The following is a 13,926-nucleotide window of genomic DNA, read 5'->3' on the forward strand; positions in this document are numbered from 1 at the left end:
AGCATTTGTTGTGGTACTCAGCTTGCTGTGTGAAAAGAGCTTCTGATTAAGAATGGATGCAAACTTACCAAGGAGAGAAGCAACCTAGAACTAAGGGGAAATTTCTTAAGGATCTGTTTCCCTTTAGAAGTCGTGGGAGCCCCATTGGTGGAGTCAATCAAGAAGAGACAGGATGGCCACTTGTCTGAAACTGTAGAAGGTCTGTGCTTGAGCAGGGGGTTGGACTAGAAGACCTCCAATGTCCCTTCCAATACTGTGATTCTGTTTCTATAACAACCACAGCACCGAGCAAGATTCAAAGTGGTCCTAATAGGTTCCTGGTTTGAAATTCATCAGAATTTTCTGCATCAAAGGCTAAAATGTTGGACCTCTCTAGATAGTGAAGTGACCAACCAGGGCAGGTGTTTCCTTTTACATTACACCACTTGCTCATTTCTGCTGCCTTTGACTATGAACTAGACAAAGTCAGTGGAATTTTCATTTCATTTCATTTGTCATTTAACAAAACTTTGGGCCAAAGTAACTATCTGAAACTTCAGATGGCCAAGAATCAAAATATGAAAACTCTATAATTAAATTTGGAATGTGGGACTAAAATGTTTGAATGTCTTATATTTTGATGAAACTGGAATTGGAAACCATGCGATGTAATAAAGGGAAACTTTTGTAGTTTCAAAATTAAATATTTGGTGTTACTCCTGATTCTTCAGATCTCCACCAGGAGAACTCCTCTAGCTTCTCAGGCAAAAAAACCATCTTCTCAAGATGGCCATCAAGTTATGATAGGAGCCATGTAGTCTCATTTGTAGCTTAAGCCCCAATACTCCAATTTCTGAAGGTCTCCTTTCTTTCAGATTCTTGCCAATTTGAGGCATGTCCAGTTCAACAACAGTGCTGGAGATGAGGTCTCCTTCTCAGAAGATGGACTGGCATCTGCTCGTTATGATCTTCTCAACTGGGTTCTTTTTCCCAATCAATCTTTTGTCCCCAAAAAAGTTGGGCAAGTAAATCCTGAGGCTCCCCCAGGCCAGGATTTCACCATTAACTCTGATGGAATCATCTGGGCCACAGAGGTGAGCTGCAAGGGAATGTTGTAAGTTCAGGGAAAATTCATTCTCTTCCTGAGATGCAGAATATCTTTCTAACTTGAAAAATAATCAATTGAGTCAGAAATTATGACAGTCATTTGGTGAAAAATCTGCTTTGCATGTAACACCTTTAGGGGCTGATTTGTGTCATTTGAAACGCAGGATACAATTACAGCAAGTAACAGTATTTTCCATGGACCATTGCCACTCAGTTGTATCCTTATGGTTCTTCCTTTTAGAAATGCTGTAGTTCAGTCACAATCCTTTCTCTGCAGAATCCCACAGGAGCTTTTCCATATTTCTGATAGACAGTGGCAAACTATTTCTTTGGAAAAGAATCTGAACACAGAAGTAGGAATAAGGAAAGGGAATTAGGAATGGGAAAATGAATGAATGCATCAAGTTGATTGCTTAGGTCATGTCAAGAATAGAATAGAATAGAATAGAATAGAATAGAATAGAATAGAATAGAATAGAATAGAATAGAATAGAATAGAATAGAATAGAATAGATCAAGTATTTCTCTTTTCTCTTTCAGAAGGTGCCCTTTGCCAGGTGTGGCATGAAGAGGTGCCATGCAGGAGAGAGGAGAAGAGTTCCAGAGGGCAAGCAGGTTTGCTGCTACCAGTGTGACGCTTGTCCAGAAGGGACCTTTTCTAATCAGACAGGTAGACCATACTTTTAAATCTAAATCTTCCATAATCAAGGAAGACATTCATTAAATCAACAATTTTTTGTTATTGTGTCATTTTTGATAAGATTGACATGCACTCATATTTTTCAGGAAAACCTTTCAATTTACAGATTTAAACTGTCCTGGCCACAGAGGCCACCTTTCCCAATCCTCAGCAAGAATAGTTTGAGGGTACGATTTATCAATCCCAAATTCCATTTCTGCTTCTACTTTCACATCCAATTCAGAAACTGACTTCCAATCTTTTCCTGAGGAAATGGGGCACGTGGTCCAATCTTTTAATTGATCATTTAGAGAGTGCTTCTTCTGGCATCTGTATAAACCTCTGAGGAAATAGACCTGCCAGAGAAAGAGGAGATTCAGCTATTTATGTCTCTTCGATAGAGCAGGAGGGAGGAATGAACAGATTTGATGTACAAAGCAGAGACGTTAAGGCTATAAGGTTAACAGACAATATACGCACAAACAAAACAGCAGAATTCCTATATAATCTGTCAGTCTTCTGTGGGTTCCATTATAAAATGGGAGAAAAAACTGGCAGGAATCTCAGACTGAACGCCACATTATTCATGAAGTGCACAGTGAATGGCTAGCTAGAACTCAATCTTCGTCTCTGGCTAATCTGTCTCTGGGATAATCATAAATAAAGAATGATTTGCTCTTTTTGATGCCCCATAAATAGCACAGGGGGTTCTTTCATTACTCTCTTTCTAGGTAGGTCAACAGCAGAAAGGCAACACTCATATCATTTATACAGGAGGGATAATGTGCATGGTAGTTGCTCAAGAAATCCTTAGAGAAAGACTTTTGATTTCAGATGCAGCTCGCTGTGACCCCTGCCCAGAAGACCAATTTCCCAACAAGGACAAGGACCAATGCATTGCCAAGAAGATCCACTTCCTTGCCTATCAAGACACCCTGGGATACACATTAGTTTCTCTTGCTCTTTTTCTCTCTGTGATCACTTCTGCAGTCCTGGTGATTTTCTATAAACATCATGACACACCAATTGTCAAGGCCAACAACAGAGATCTCACCTACATCCTCCTGGTCTCCCTCTTGCTCTGCTTCCTCTGCTCCTTCCTCTTCATTGGTCAACCAGGAAAGCTCACCTGTCTCTTCCAACAATCTGCCTTTGCCATTCTCTTTGCCCTTGCAGTTTCTGCTGTGTTGGCAAAAACTGTCATGGTGGTTCTGGCCTTCATGGCCACCAAGCCAGGGAACAGAACAAGGAAACTCTTAGGAAAACCACTGACCAACTCCATTGTCATAGCCTGTCCTCTGGTCCAAGCCCTTCTTTGTGCCACCTGGCTGGGAACCTCTCCCCCGTTTCTAAACTTGGACTTCCACTCCTTGTTTGGAGAGATCATCTTGGAATGTAAGGAAGGCTCGGCTTTAATGTTTTACATTGTCCTCATCTATCTAGCTTTTTTGGCCCTTGTAAGTTTCACAGTGGCATTTCTAGCTAGGAAATTGCCTGATAGTTTTAATGAAGCCAAGTTCATTACTTTTAGCATGCTGGTCTTTTGCAGTGTTTGGATCTCCTTCCTCCCTACTTATCTGAGCACCAAAGGGAAGTCCATGGTGGCCGTGGAGATCTTCTCCATTTTGGCCTCTGGAGCTGCTCTCTTGGCTTGTATCTTTTTTCCCAAATGCTACATTATTCTGCTGAGGCCCAATTTGAATTGTAGAGAAAATATTGTAAGAAACAAGAATTTCTAACTGATGCAAGGATCGGTCTGATTTATATTTGTCTTTGATGCATGTTTAGAATGTATTGATTTCTAAAAAATGATGATATAAAGTGGAATTTGTCCATTAAATAATTCCCTATCAAGTCCTACAATTGCTCCCAATGCACCTGATATCAGCAACAATCAGCCATCCTTTCGTTTATCAAGTCTTTGAAGTATCCTCGTGTTGCCAAGTGCCTGATGCGGATGGAAAACTTGAATTCTCTGGTTTTCAATGAGCTTTATCAAAATTTCTATGGCAATGTAACTGACATACCTTTTTAATTAAGAGAATAAAAAAGAAATATAGAAGGAGTATGTGCTAACTAACCCATAAAATAGCAAACTTGAATTCTCTGGTTTTCAATAAGCTTTAACAATATGTGTATGGCAATGTAAGGTAATGTAAGTGATATATTCTTTTATTAAGAGAATATTTCTTTGTTGACGATAGTAACGGTAGATTCGTGGGAAAATAAGTGATACACTGTTAATGTATGATTACAACCTCTATTTCTTATGCATAAACCATTTTCTCCTCCTTTCTCAAATGTACAAATATGAGTGCATCCTTTGGTCTTCAAGAGTTCCTCCAACTATTCTCTGGAGAGAATTTATCCAGGGTGCACTCTTAACAAATAATTCTGCTGTGAGACTTATTGGTTTTTGGTGCTGCATTTTACTCCACTGTGGTTTTGAGAGGATTAAGGTTTAATCAATTCTAATAGCCAGATAAACATTACAGACAGTCCTCTTTTTTTTCCAACAAGGATGAAATAGTAACTTTGCAATACATCACATTGATGGGAATGGGACAATTGAACGCAGTTGTCTCATCCTAGTCATCCCACCTTGCCTCCCCCATCCTAATCAACCCACCACAACCCCCCTTCTCTGGCAGCCCCTCCCCATCAGCCCCTCCTCCGTTGCCTTTACCCAGGCACTTTGCCACAATACAATTTGACCTGGCAGATGTGCCACATGGAAGAATTAGTTCCATGTGTCTCGACTGTTCCCAGACCAAAACTGGTCCCAGAAGATCCTTCCCACCATATTGTCCTTCTCCTCCTCTTCCACTGCCTCCTGGAATTAAGGCCCCCTCCCCATTTTCCCCATCTCCTCCCACGTGACAGTCACTCTTGGCAAAGAAGAATTAGAGCTAGGCGGACTGCAGCCAGGAAGAGGCTCTGTCCACCAGCAAGGCCAGAAAACACAGGACATGACAGCTGGTTTCAGATGGAGACTGACACAGAGGGCTTCCTACATTAGAGGCTCCTTCCAGAGAAGGGCCCTCCTGCTTCCATCTCAGCTCCTTCCCTCCAGGAGCGATCAAGAATTCACTCCCACCAGGTAGTTGTAAGGAGAACACAGTCCCGTCCTGCACCCATAGTAGAGGACAGCTCATGTGCTCCTTTTGCAAACTGGACCACCTGGGCCATGTTGTTTATTGGCAAACTCTGGGTTGAGTGATGAAAGGTGGGTACTGTGATGACCCAGGGAGTGGCATAAAGGCAACACAGCCAGAGAACCAGTATGAGTCCCTTTATTGGCACCAACTTTGTCCCCAACATCCCGTTTACTCTTTGACCTGGAGAAAAGCTCTCTCATAAACCTGCAGATACTCCAGTCCAAACGCTGTAAACAGAATGACTGCAATCAATAATTCCAGCAGGGCAAGATAATGAGTCCCATATGGGAAGAATACTGTATTTTTTGGAGTACAAGATGCAGCTTAATTTTTGGGGAGGAAAATAGGGGGGGGGGGAAATCTGCCTACCAGGTATTCATCTGGCTAGCGTCCTTAGTCTGGTCAGCTTCAGCACATTAGTTTGCTGGTTTTTTATCCTCTGCTTCGGGATAAAAAAAAACAGCTTCTAAGGCACAGCTGAGAGGAAGCAGCAATGAGAAAAGCAGGCAAAGCACGGGGAGATCGCTTCACTCGCTAGCACCTAGTTAGGGCTGGAAAAAAGCTTCTAAAGCACACCTGAGAGTTGGAGGGAGCAGGGAAAGCCGCAAAGATCGCTTCACTCGCTAGCACCTTGTTAGCGTTTCGTTAGGGCTGAAAAAAGCTTCAAAAAAGCTACATTCAGAGTATAAAATGCACCAAAATTTTCAGCCTCTTTGGGGGGGGGGTTGTGTCTTATACTCTGAAAAATATGGTAATTCCAGCAAGACAAGATAAGCACACAGTAGCATGGCAATAATTCAAACAGTCTGGAGGGAATACCAGGAATGCAGGCCACAACTCTGAACACCAAATGACTTCAGTGTTCGTTCCCAACAAATATCCCTCCCAACTTCCTCTCCTTTAAACTCCATCTCCAGGTGTGCCTTGTGAAGGGAATCGGGACCCTTTCCTTCCTCGCAAGCCATGTTGCTCTCTTCTGCGTTCTTCCCTGCATACCCTAGGATGAGGAGGGGTTGGGCCTTGGTCTTCATCTGAACCCCCTTCCCCCTTGTTCTACCTCTCCCCTGACTTTGGGAGCCTGACTTTGCCCTTCCCCAGTTTCCTCCACAGCCAATGGAGCCATTCTCCCTCTCTCTCTCTGTCAGCTGTTTGTCTTCCATCTCAGATTCAGGCTCCGACATGGACATGACAGGTACAGAAACATCCCTGCTCTCATGCTCATAGCTCCTCCTCAGATCCCATTGGAAGTGGCCAGTTTTCAGTTGAGCCAAGAATGATGGTGGCCATGGTGAGATACCTCTATGGCCTGCCCCAGTGATGGCAAATTGACAAACCCCCCCCCCCCCCGAATGCCATCACTCTGCTTAACAACTAATTCCCACAACACTGTCAAATAATTTACTGAAACTGTATTACTATTATTCTTCTCTTCCCTACTAGTATCTATCTCTTCCCACTTATTACTATAATCATGTTGCTTGTATCTTTCAATTATATTGTTTTTATTTGTTTCCTAGTACAATTTGATAATGAAGGGAAACAATAATAAGGATATAATAAATAATACTAGAATATGATATACTGGTATACTAGATTCTGTAATCTAGTATACCAGTATATATAGGCATATATGTATTACAGGTTCCTGTAATACATATATGCCTTTGTATTTTTATTACATATATTATGCCTTTATATTTGTATCTCCTGTAACAAACATATTCTGTTATTAGGCCTCTGTAATGTATCTGGTATTTGTTAAATATATGTCCCTGCCATTTGACCTGAACCCATATCAATCTTCTCCCTGTTTTTCTTGTGCCATCTAAGAGCATGGGGATAATTTACACCTCAGCCCTAATTTATATTTGATCTGGATAAGCTCCTGCCTTGCAGAACCAGGGGGGCAAATGGCCAATTGAGAAAACAAAGGAATGCTCAAGGATGAGATAAGACTAATTGGGAAGTTTCTATTCCCTTGCAGGGCAACAAGGAATACTCGAACCTAAACTAGGTGGCCAGAATTGGGTACTAAGCTGATGTCTCTGAGGGTATAAAAGGACGCCATACCTTCCCCAAGGTGTGGCTATCTCCTCTCATGCATTGTATCTGTATGTTCTGGATATAGTCCTACCCAGTATTTTGTTTTTGGCCATAAATAAAATCTGCTTCTTTTTGCAACCCTCGTCTTGAGTCTCTCTCTTTAGCATTCTGGTGACTCAAGTGTATTTTGGGACCTTATAATAGCTTATTAGTAACCTTGATTATTACTAAGCGTTGTATCTTTTTATTCATGATTAATGTATTTTATTCTCTTTATGTACACTGAGAGCATATACACTTAAGACAAATTCCTTGTTTGTCTGATCACACTTGGCCAATAAAGAGTTCTGTTCTGTTCTGTTCTGTTCTGTTCTGTTCTCAAGACTATAAATCTAGGGAACCCCACAGTCAACTGAGAAATGCCCTCCGGAGGCTCAGACACTGAGGTTGCTGTGCAGCAGGAAGGCTGGTACACTAGTAATGATCCCAACTGGTTCTGGGAATGAATCCTCAAGAAAAAAATTTCAGACCTGGGAATTTGAGGAGCAGCACCCCAAAAGACCCAAAGAGACACCCGGATGACAATTGCTACCCTCAGGCTACAGCAACAGAAATTTGCAAGTCTTGCCAGAAAAATTGCAGTTAATATCCTGAGATTCTTCCTCAAATTACAACTCTGCCTTGTGCCACTATTCCCAAGTATCCCTCATATGGTCTGAGCAAACTAGGGCATAAGCCAAAATCCATCTTGTGTGCAGGGGTCACTTTCATGTAGGTCAACTAAACAACTTCCCCATGACTCCATCTGCTCTGAGAATTACAAGAGACACAAAGATGTTTTCCATTCTGCTGCATGAAGAGAAGCTCTTGCTAAGGGGACAGGACACTGGCCCTTCCCTGCAATTATCAGAGGAACAGTCATTCTTCATGTATCCCCTCTGGATTTCTACACACAAAGATCTTCCAGGATAAAACTTCCTTTAAAAAATATCTCTGAGTTTACCAGCTGGGGGGGGGGGGCAAAATATGTCACCTTAGTCTGCCTTGCAAAGAGCTCACTCCTGGGTTTGAAGAGACTCACATGCCTTTGTTTCCTCTACTGTCATGGCCCAAACACAGGTAAGAGGAAGCATTGTTGCTATAAATTTCTCTCGGTGGAATCCAGGTGGCACAGGTGGTGTCTGATCTGCTAAAGTTCCAGTGAGATTTGAGGAGCAACCTTGAATTCAATTTCTGTATAAACCTCGATTTCTGTTCTAGGAGGGAAGGTGATAAGAATGACATGGCAGGAGTCATGCTACTGTTGATTCTGATGTTCTTCTGCCTCCTGGCTCCAACTACATCAAAGAGACTGCAAACCATGTGTGTGTTCAGGGATGATAGCAATTTAAGGAAAAGCTACTATAGGCCTGGTGATCTCATTATTGGTGGAAATTTGCCATTGGGAACCATTGGAAAGTCTCCTGTCATTGACTTTAATACGGTGAATCTTGATTTCCATAATCTGTAAGTTTCAGCTGGAAGGGAAACATGCAGATAATTATTCTCTTTGCTTTAAATTTGGGGATTTTTAAAGAAATACTTCTAGTGTTTGTTCTATCCTGGGTGTAGTGCATATTTTGTGCTTTTCTCAATAAAAGAGTAAGCTCTTAAAATAGGCTGGAATTCTCAGTCTCTTCATCAGGAAGATGATAAACAAGAAAAATGAAGAGGGAAGCTGTGCTGGCCTAAGGAAGAACTCAAATTATGATATTAATCTGAATAGTTGGAACTTCTGGTAGAAAACTTAAATAAAAGCTCAATCCTCTTCCAGTGTTCAGGTGTTACAAGAATCCCTCTTAGTTTTGGAATCGGCATTGGTGATGAATAATGGCCTTCAGTAAATCTATGAGGTAACCCTCACTGTGGTCCTATGCTCAGCAGTCCTTAACCCACCTGAAGAAGCTGCTCCAAGAGAGACCTTAAATAATGATGGTGAAAGTGGAGAAGTTGGAAAGGATTTCAGCCACTGGAGCAAAGTGAATATGGCAGGGATGATAGAGAGTATAAAACAGTCCATGATATCTATGGAAAGGTTTCTCTCCATTCTCACAAAGCCATCCAAGTTTAGCCAAGGGAAATCCTTTGAAAAAAACCCAACCCAATGAAATTTGGGAGTTTCTGCCCTCAAAACTCCCTGCAAATAGTGAAGCAAATTCTACACACATGCACAAGCTTTCCTGTAATGTTCTCCAATGTTTTTCTCACTACAGACCCATCACCAGTAACTACCAGCAATTCCTTGCATTGATGTTTGCTGTCTCCGAGGTCAATACGGATTTTTTTCTGCTCCCCAACATCTCCCTTGGCTTCCACATCCATGGCCATTTCCAGAGGGAGATATTTATTTCCTTAAACAGCCTCTCCATGCTCTCCTCACGAGGCCAAATGGTTCCAGGGTACAAATGTGACCTGGAGGACACTCTGCTGTCCGTCATTGGTGGTCTCAGTGCCAAGTCCTCAAGGCTGATGGCCTCCATCTTCAGCATCGTTAAGGTCCCACAGGTAAGAGAGCTCCATTGGATACAGTATGGAATAGAGAAAGATCAAAATACACACAGAGAAGCCAAAAATGAAAGTACTTTTGGGAGGCATATAATGAGGTTGTGACCCTTAGATTATTCTTTATTAAAGGGTAGCCATCATTTTAGTGCCATTTATTCTCTGTATCAGGTTGTTGGTTCTTCTTTTGTTTTCTGACAACCAATAAAAATGGCTAAGAAGGGAAGAAGATGAAGTTTGCCATTCAAAGTGAGTCAGCCTGACTGGAGGGCCATCAACCACACAATGGTCACTACTAAAGTCAGCATAAAACTTTTACTTTGTCTTTGAAAGATGAATCTCTTTTTCTCCAGCTCGGTGTTGGCTTTGAGTTCTCTCAGGGAGAGAGAAGAGTTTATCCTTCCTTCTTCCGGATGAATCCCAAGGAATCTCCTCAGTATGTGGGTTTAATCCAGCTGCTCCTGCATTTCCAGTGGAACTGGGTTGGTCTTCTGGCCCCTGAAGATGACATTGGAGAACATTTCATTTCAACTCTGACGCCAATGCTCCAGGAGAAGGAGCTCTGCCTGGCCTTCACTGAAATGTTAAAATTAGATAATATTGAAATCACTCGGAACAAGTTACTTCTCAATTTCCTCACATGGTCTAAAATAAAAGTGTTTATTATGTTTGGAGACTTAACTGTTACTAGCAGTATAATGGGGGCAATATATATTTTTGAAAAATTCAGAAAAGTATCATTGAGGAAAGTTTGGATCTTCACTTCCCATTGGAAACTTGGCCTGGAAGAATCTGAATACATATTTCAATTTATAAAGTCTTTGCATGGAGCCTTGCATTTTAGGGACCACTCCGGGGATGTCTCAGAATTCAGCCACTTCCTCCTGTCTTTAGACCCCTCGAACACCCAAGGAGATGTCTTTCTCCCTCCATGGTGGGAAGCGGTCTTTGGCTGCAAGATCCATAAATCAGGAGAGATCCCTCCAAAGGGGAAAAAACAATGTACAGGAAAGGAGAATCTGCAGAATGTGCCCAATTACACTTTTGAAAAAAGAATGACGGGTGAAAGTTACAATATCTACAATGCTGTTTATGCTCTGGTACACGCTTTACATGCAATGTATGGATCAAGAGTTCAACCGACCATGATGAGGCTTGGAAAGAGTATCTTAACTCTCCAGTCATGGCAGGTAATTTCGGTGGCTTTTGACTCAGTCCACAGACACTTAAATTGGAAGCTCCCCATATGAATTTCTTCAGTTACTGAATAAATGTCTGTGTACTCCCATACCAATTCATCTGAGACACTGCCCTTTTTTTTAGTTTACCATTTGTTGTGCTACTAAGCTCACTGTGTGAAAAGATTCTGATAAATAATGGATGGAAACTAACCAAGGAGAGAAGCATCCTAGAACTAAGGAGAAATTTCTTAAGGATCTGTTTCCCTTTAGAAGTCGTGGGAGCCCCATTGCTGGAGTCATTTAAGAAGAGACAGTATAGCCACATGTCTAAAACTGTAGAGGGTCTGTTGCTTGAGCAGGGGGTTGGACTAAAAGACCTCCAATGTCCCTTCCAATACTGTTATTCTGTTTCTATGACAACCATAGCACAGAGCAAGATTCAAAGTGGACCTAATGGGTTTGGCCTTCCAAATTGGGAATTGTATTATCAGGCGGCAGCATTAACATGGATTAAAGAATGGATTTTATTAAGGAATACAAGACTATTGACATTGGAGGGTCATGATTTACAACTGGGTTGGCATGTCTTTTTATGATACCGGAAACAAAGGATACATGGATACTTCCAAAGACATTATGTAAGAAATGGTTTGTTATCAGTGTGGGAGAGAGTGAAAGAAAAACATTGTTTGAATATTCCAATGTGGCTTTCTACAATAGAAGTGGTGACATACCCAAATATTGTGAACATGGGGAATATTGGTAGATATAAAGACATTTTGACAGATTGGGAAGAACTGAAACAAAAACAAGAACTAGAGAGTCAAGGGATTCAGATAGATTGGTATACAAGACTGCAAATACAGTCAAGATACGAAGCAGATCATAGACAATATGGCTTTAACTTAGGGAAATCAAAACTGGATGAAATATTGATAGGAATGGCTGAGAAAATGTTTAAGAAATTATATAATTATGTATTGTGTATTAGACTAGAGGATGAAGAAGTAAAAGAAACAATGATAGCATAGGCAAAGAATTTTGGATACACCATAGAATTGGAGAAATGGCAACAACTTTGGGAAAGAAACTACAAATTAACAATGGCAACAGCCTATAAAGAAAACTTGTGTAAGATGTTTTATAGATGGCATATGCCACCCAGAAAGATTAGCTAAGATGTTTAAAGATAAATAAGCTAAGTGTTGGAAATGTCACCAGTTGCCGGGATCATATCATATGCGGTGGTTGTGTAAAGAAGCAAAACAATAGTGGATGAAAATAAAAACATGGTTAGAGGGAATGTTGCAGCAACATATAGAGTTAAAACTAGAGATATTCTTATTGGGAATTTTACCAGAGAAATATAGTAAAGAAGATACATATTTGATTATCCATATAATAACAGCGGCTAGAATTATACTGGCACAAAACTGGAAAGCAGATAAAATCCTGTTGGAAGGAGAAATTATGAAGAAAATGTTCAGAAATGAATAGATTAACATTGAGAATAAAAGATAAAGAGGAGTCGATGTATTTCAAGACATGGGATAAATTTTATGATTGATTAGCAAAGAAATATGAATAAGGATACAGAAATAAAATAGATAGAGAATAGATGGGAAAATACAATTAGAAAAATAGATACCCAGATGATGTCAAGTAAAAGGAGAAAGTGGGGAGGATAAAAGGGAAAAAGTGAGATATTATAAAAATGTACGCAAATGATGAAATAAAAATAAATAATAATTGAAAAAAAAAAGAAGTCATGGGTGCCCCATTGCTGGAGTCATTTAAGAAGAGACAGGATAGTCACTTGTCTAAAACTGTAGAGGGTCTGTTGCTTGAGCAGGAGGTTGGACTAGAAGACCTCCAATGTCCCTTCCAATACTGTGATTCTGTTTCTATGACAACCACAGCACAGAGTAAGATTCAAAGTGGTCCTAATGGGTTCTTGGTCTAAAATTCATCAGAATTTTCTGCATCAAAGGCTAAAATGTTGGACCTCTCTGGATAGTGAAGTGACCAACCAGGTCAGATGCTTCCTTCCACATGGCCCAGTAGATCAAACCTCGTTCCTGGCTTCTGCTGCCTTTATCAATGAGCTAGAGAAAATCAGTGGAATTTTCTATGGTTCCGATAGAAATGATTTATTCATTTCAAACATTCATTTATCTGTTAACAAGGTCTTGGGCCAAAGGAACTATTTGAAAGGGTATGTAGCCAAGTAACACAAGAGTAAAATCCTAAAATTAAATTTAGATTGTGGGACTAAAATTCTTCTGTTTTGGTGAAATTTGAATTGGAAACCATTCCCAGTGATAAAGGGTAAATGATTAGTTTCAGAGTTAAATACTTGGTGTTACACCTGATTCCTCAGATCGCCATCAAGAGATGGAAATATTCTCAAATATAAATTCATCTTCTCAAGATGGCCATTATGTGATGATAGAAGCCATGATGTCCCATTTGTAGCTCTAGCCCAAAAACTCCAATTTCTGAAGGTCTCCTTTCTTTCAGATTCTTCCCTATTTGAGCAATGTGCAGTTCAACAACAGTGCTGGAGATGAGGTCTCCTTCTCAGAAGATGGACTGGGATCTGCTCGTTATGACCTTCTCAACTGGGTTTTCCTCCCCAATCAATCTTTTCTCCCCAAGAAGGTTGGGCAAGTAAATCCTGAGGCTCCCAAAGGCCAGGATTTCACCATTAACTCTGATAGAATCGTCTGGGCCACAAAGGTGAGTTGCAAGAAAATGTTTTAAGTTCAGGGAAAGATTAATTCTCTTCCTGAGATGGAGAACATCTTCCTAACTTTAAAAATAATCAATTGAGTCGAAAATCATGGCAGTTATTTTTTGAGAAATCTGCTTTGCATGTAACACATTTGAGGTCTGATCTGTGTCATTCCACAAAGGATTAGGCTTGGGAACAACGTCTGCTTAAAATACAGAATACAATTACAGCAAGTAACAATGATTTCCATGGACCATTGCTGGTCAGTTGTATCCTCATGGTTCTTTCTTCAAGAAACACTGCAGTTGAGTCACAAGCCATCCTCTACAGGCTGAGATCTCACTTCCAATCTCCAAAATCCATTGGTGTCTCAGAAATGCCACTGGCATCCCTCAAGAGTGTCCCGGATTTCTTATCGATGGTGGCAAACTATTTCTTTGCAAGAGAATCAAAACATAGAAGTAGGAAAGAGGAAGGGAAATAGGAATGAATCATCAGGTTCAT

This window comes from Pantherophis guttatus, chromosome 1 (assembly GCF_059756535.1).
Source record: "Pantherophis guttatus breed Tessera chromosome 1, ASM5975653v1, whole genome shotgun sequence".
In the NCBI taxonomy this organism is placed as follows: domain Eukaryota; kingdom Metazoa; phylum Chordata; class Lepidosauria; order Squamata; family Colubridae; genus Pantherophis; species Pantherophis guttatus.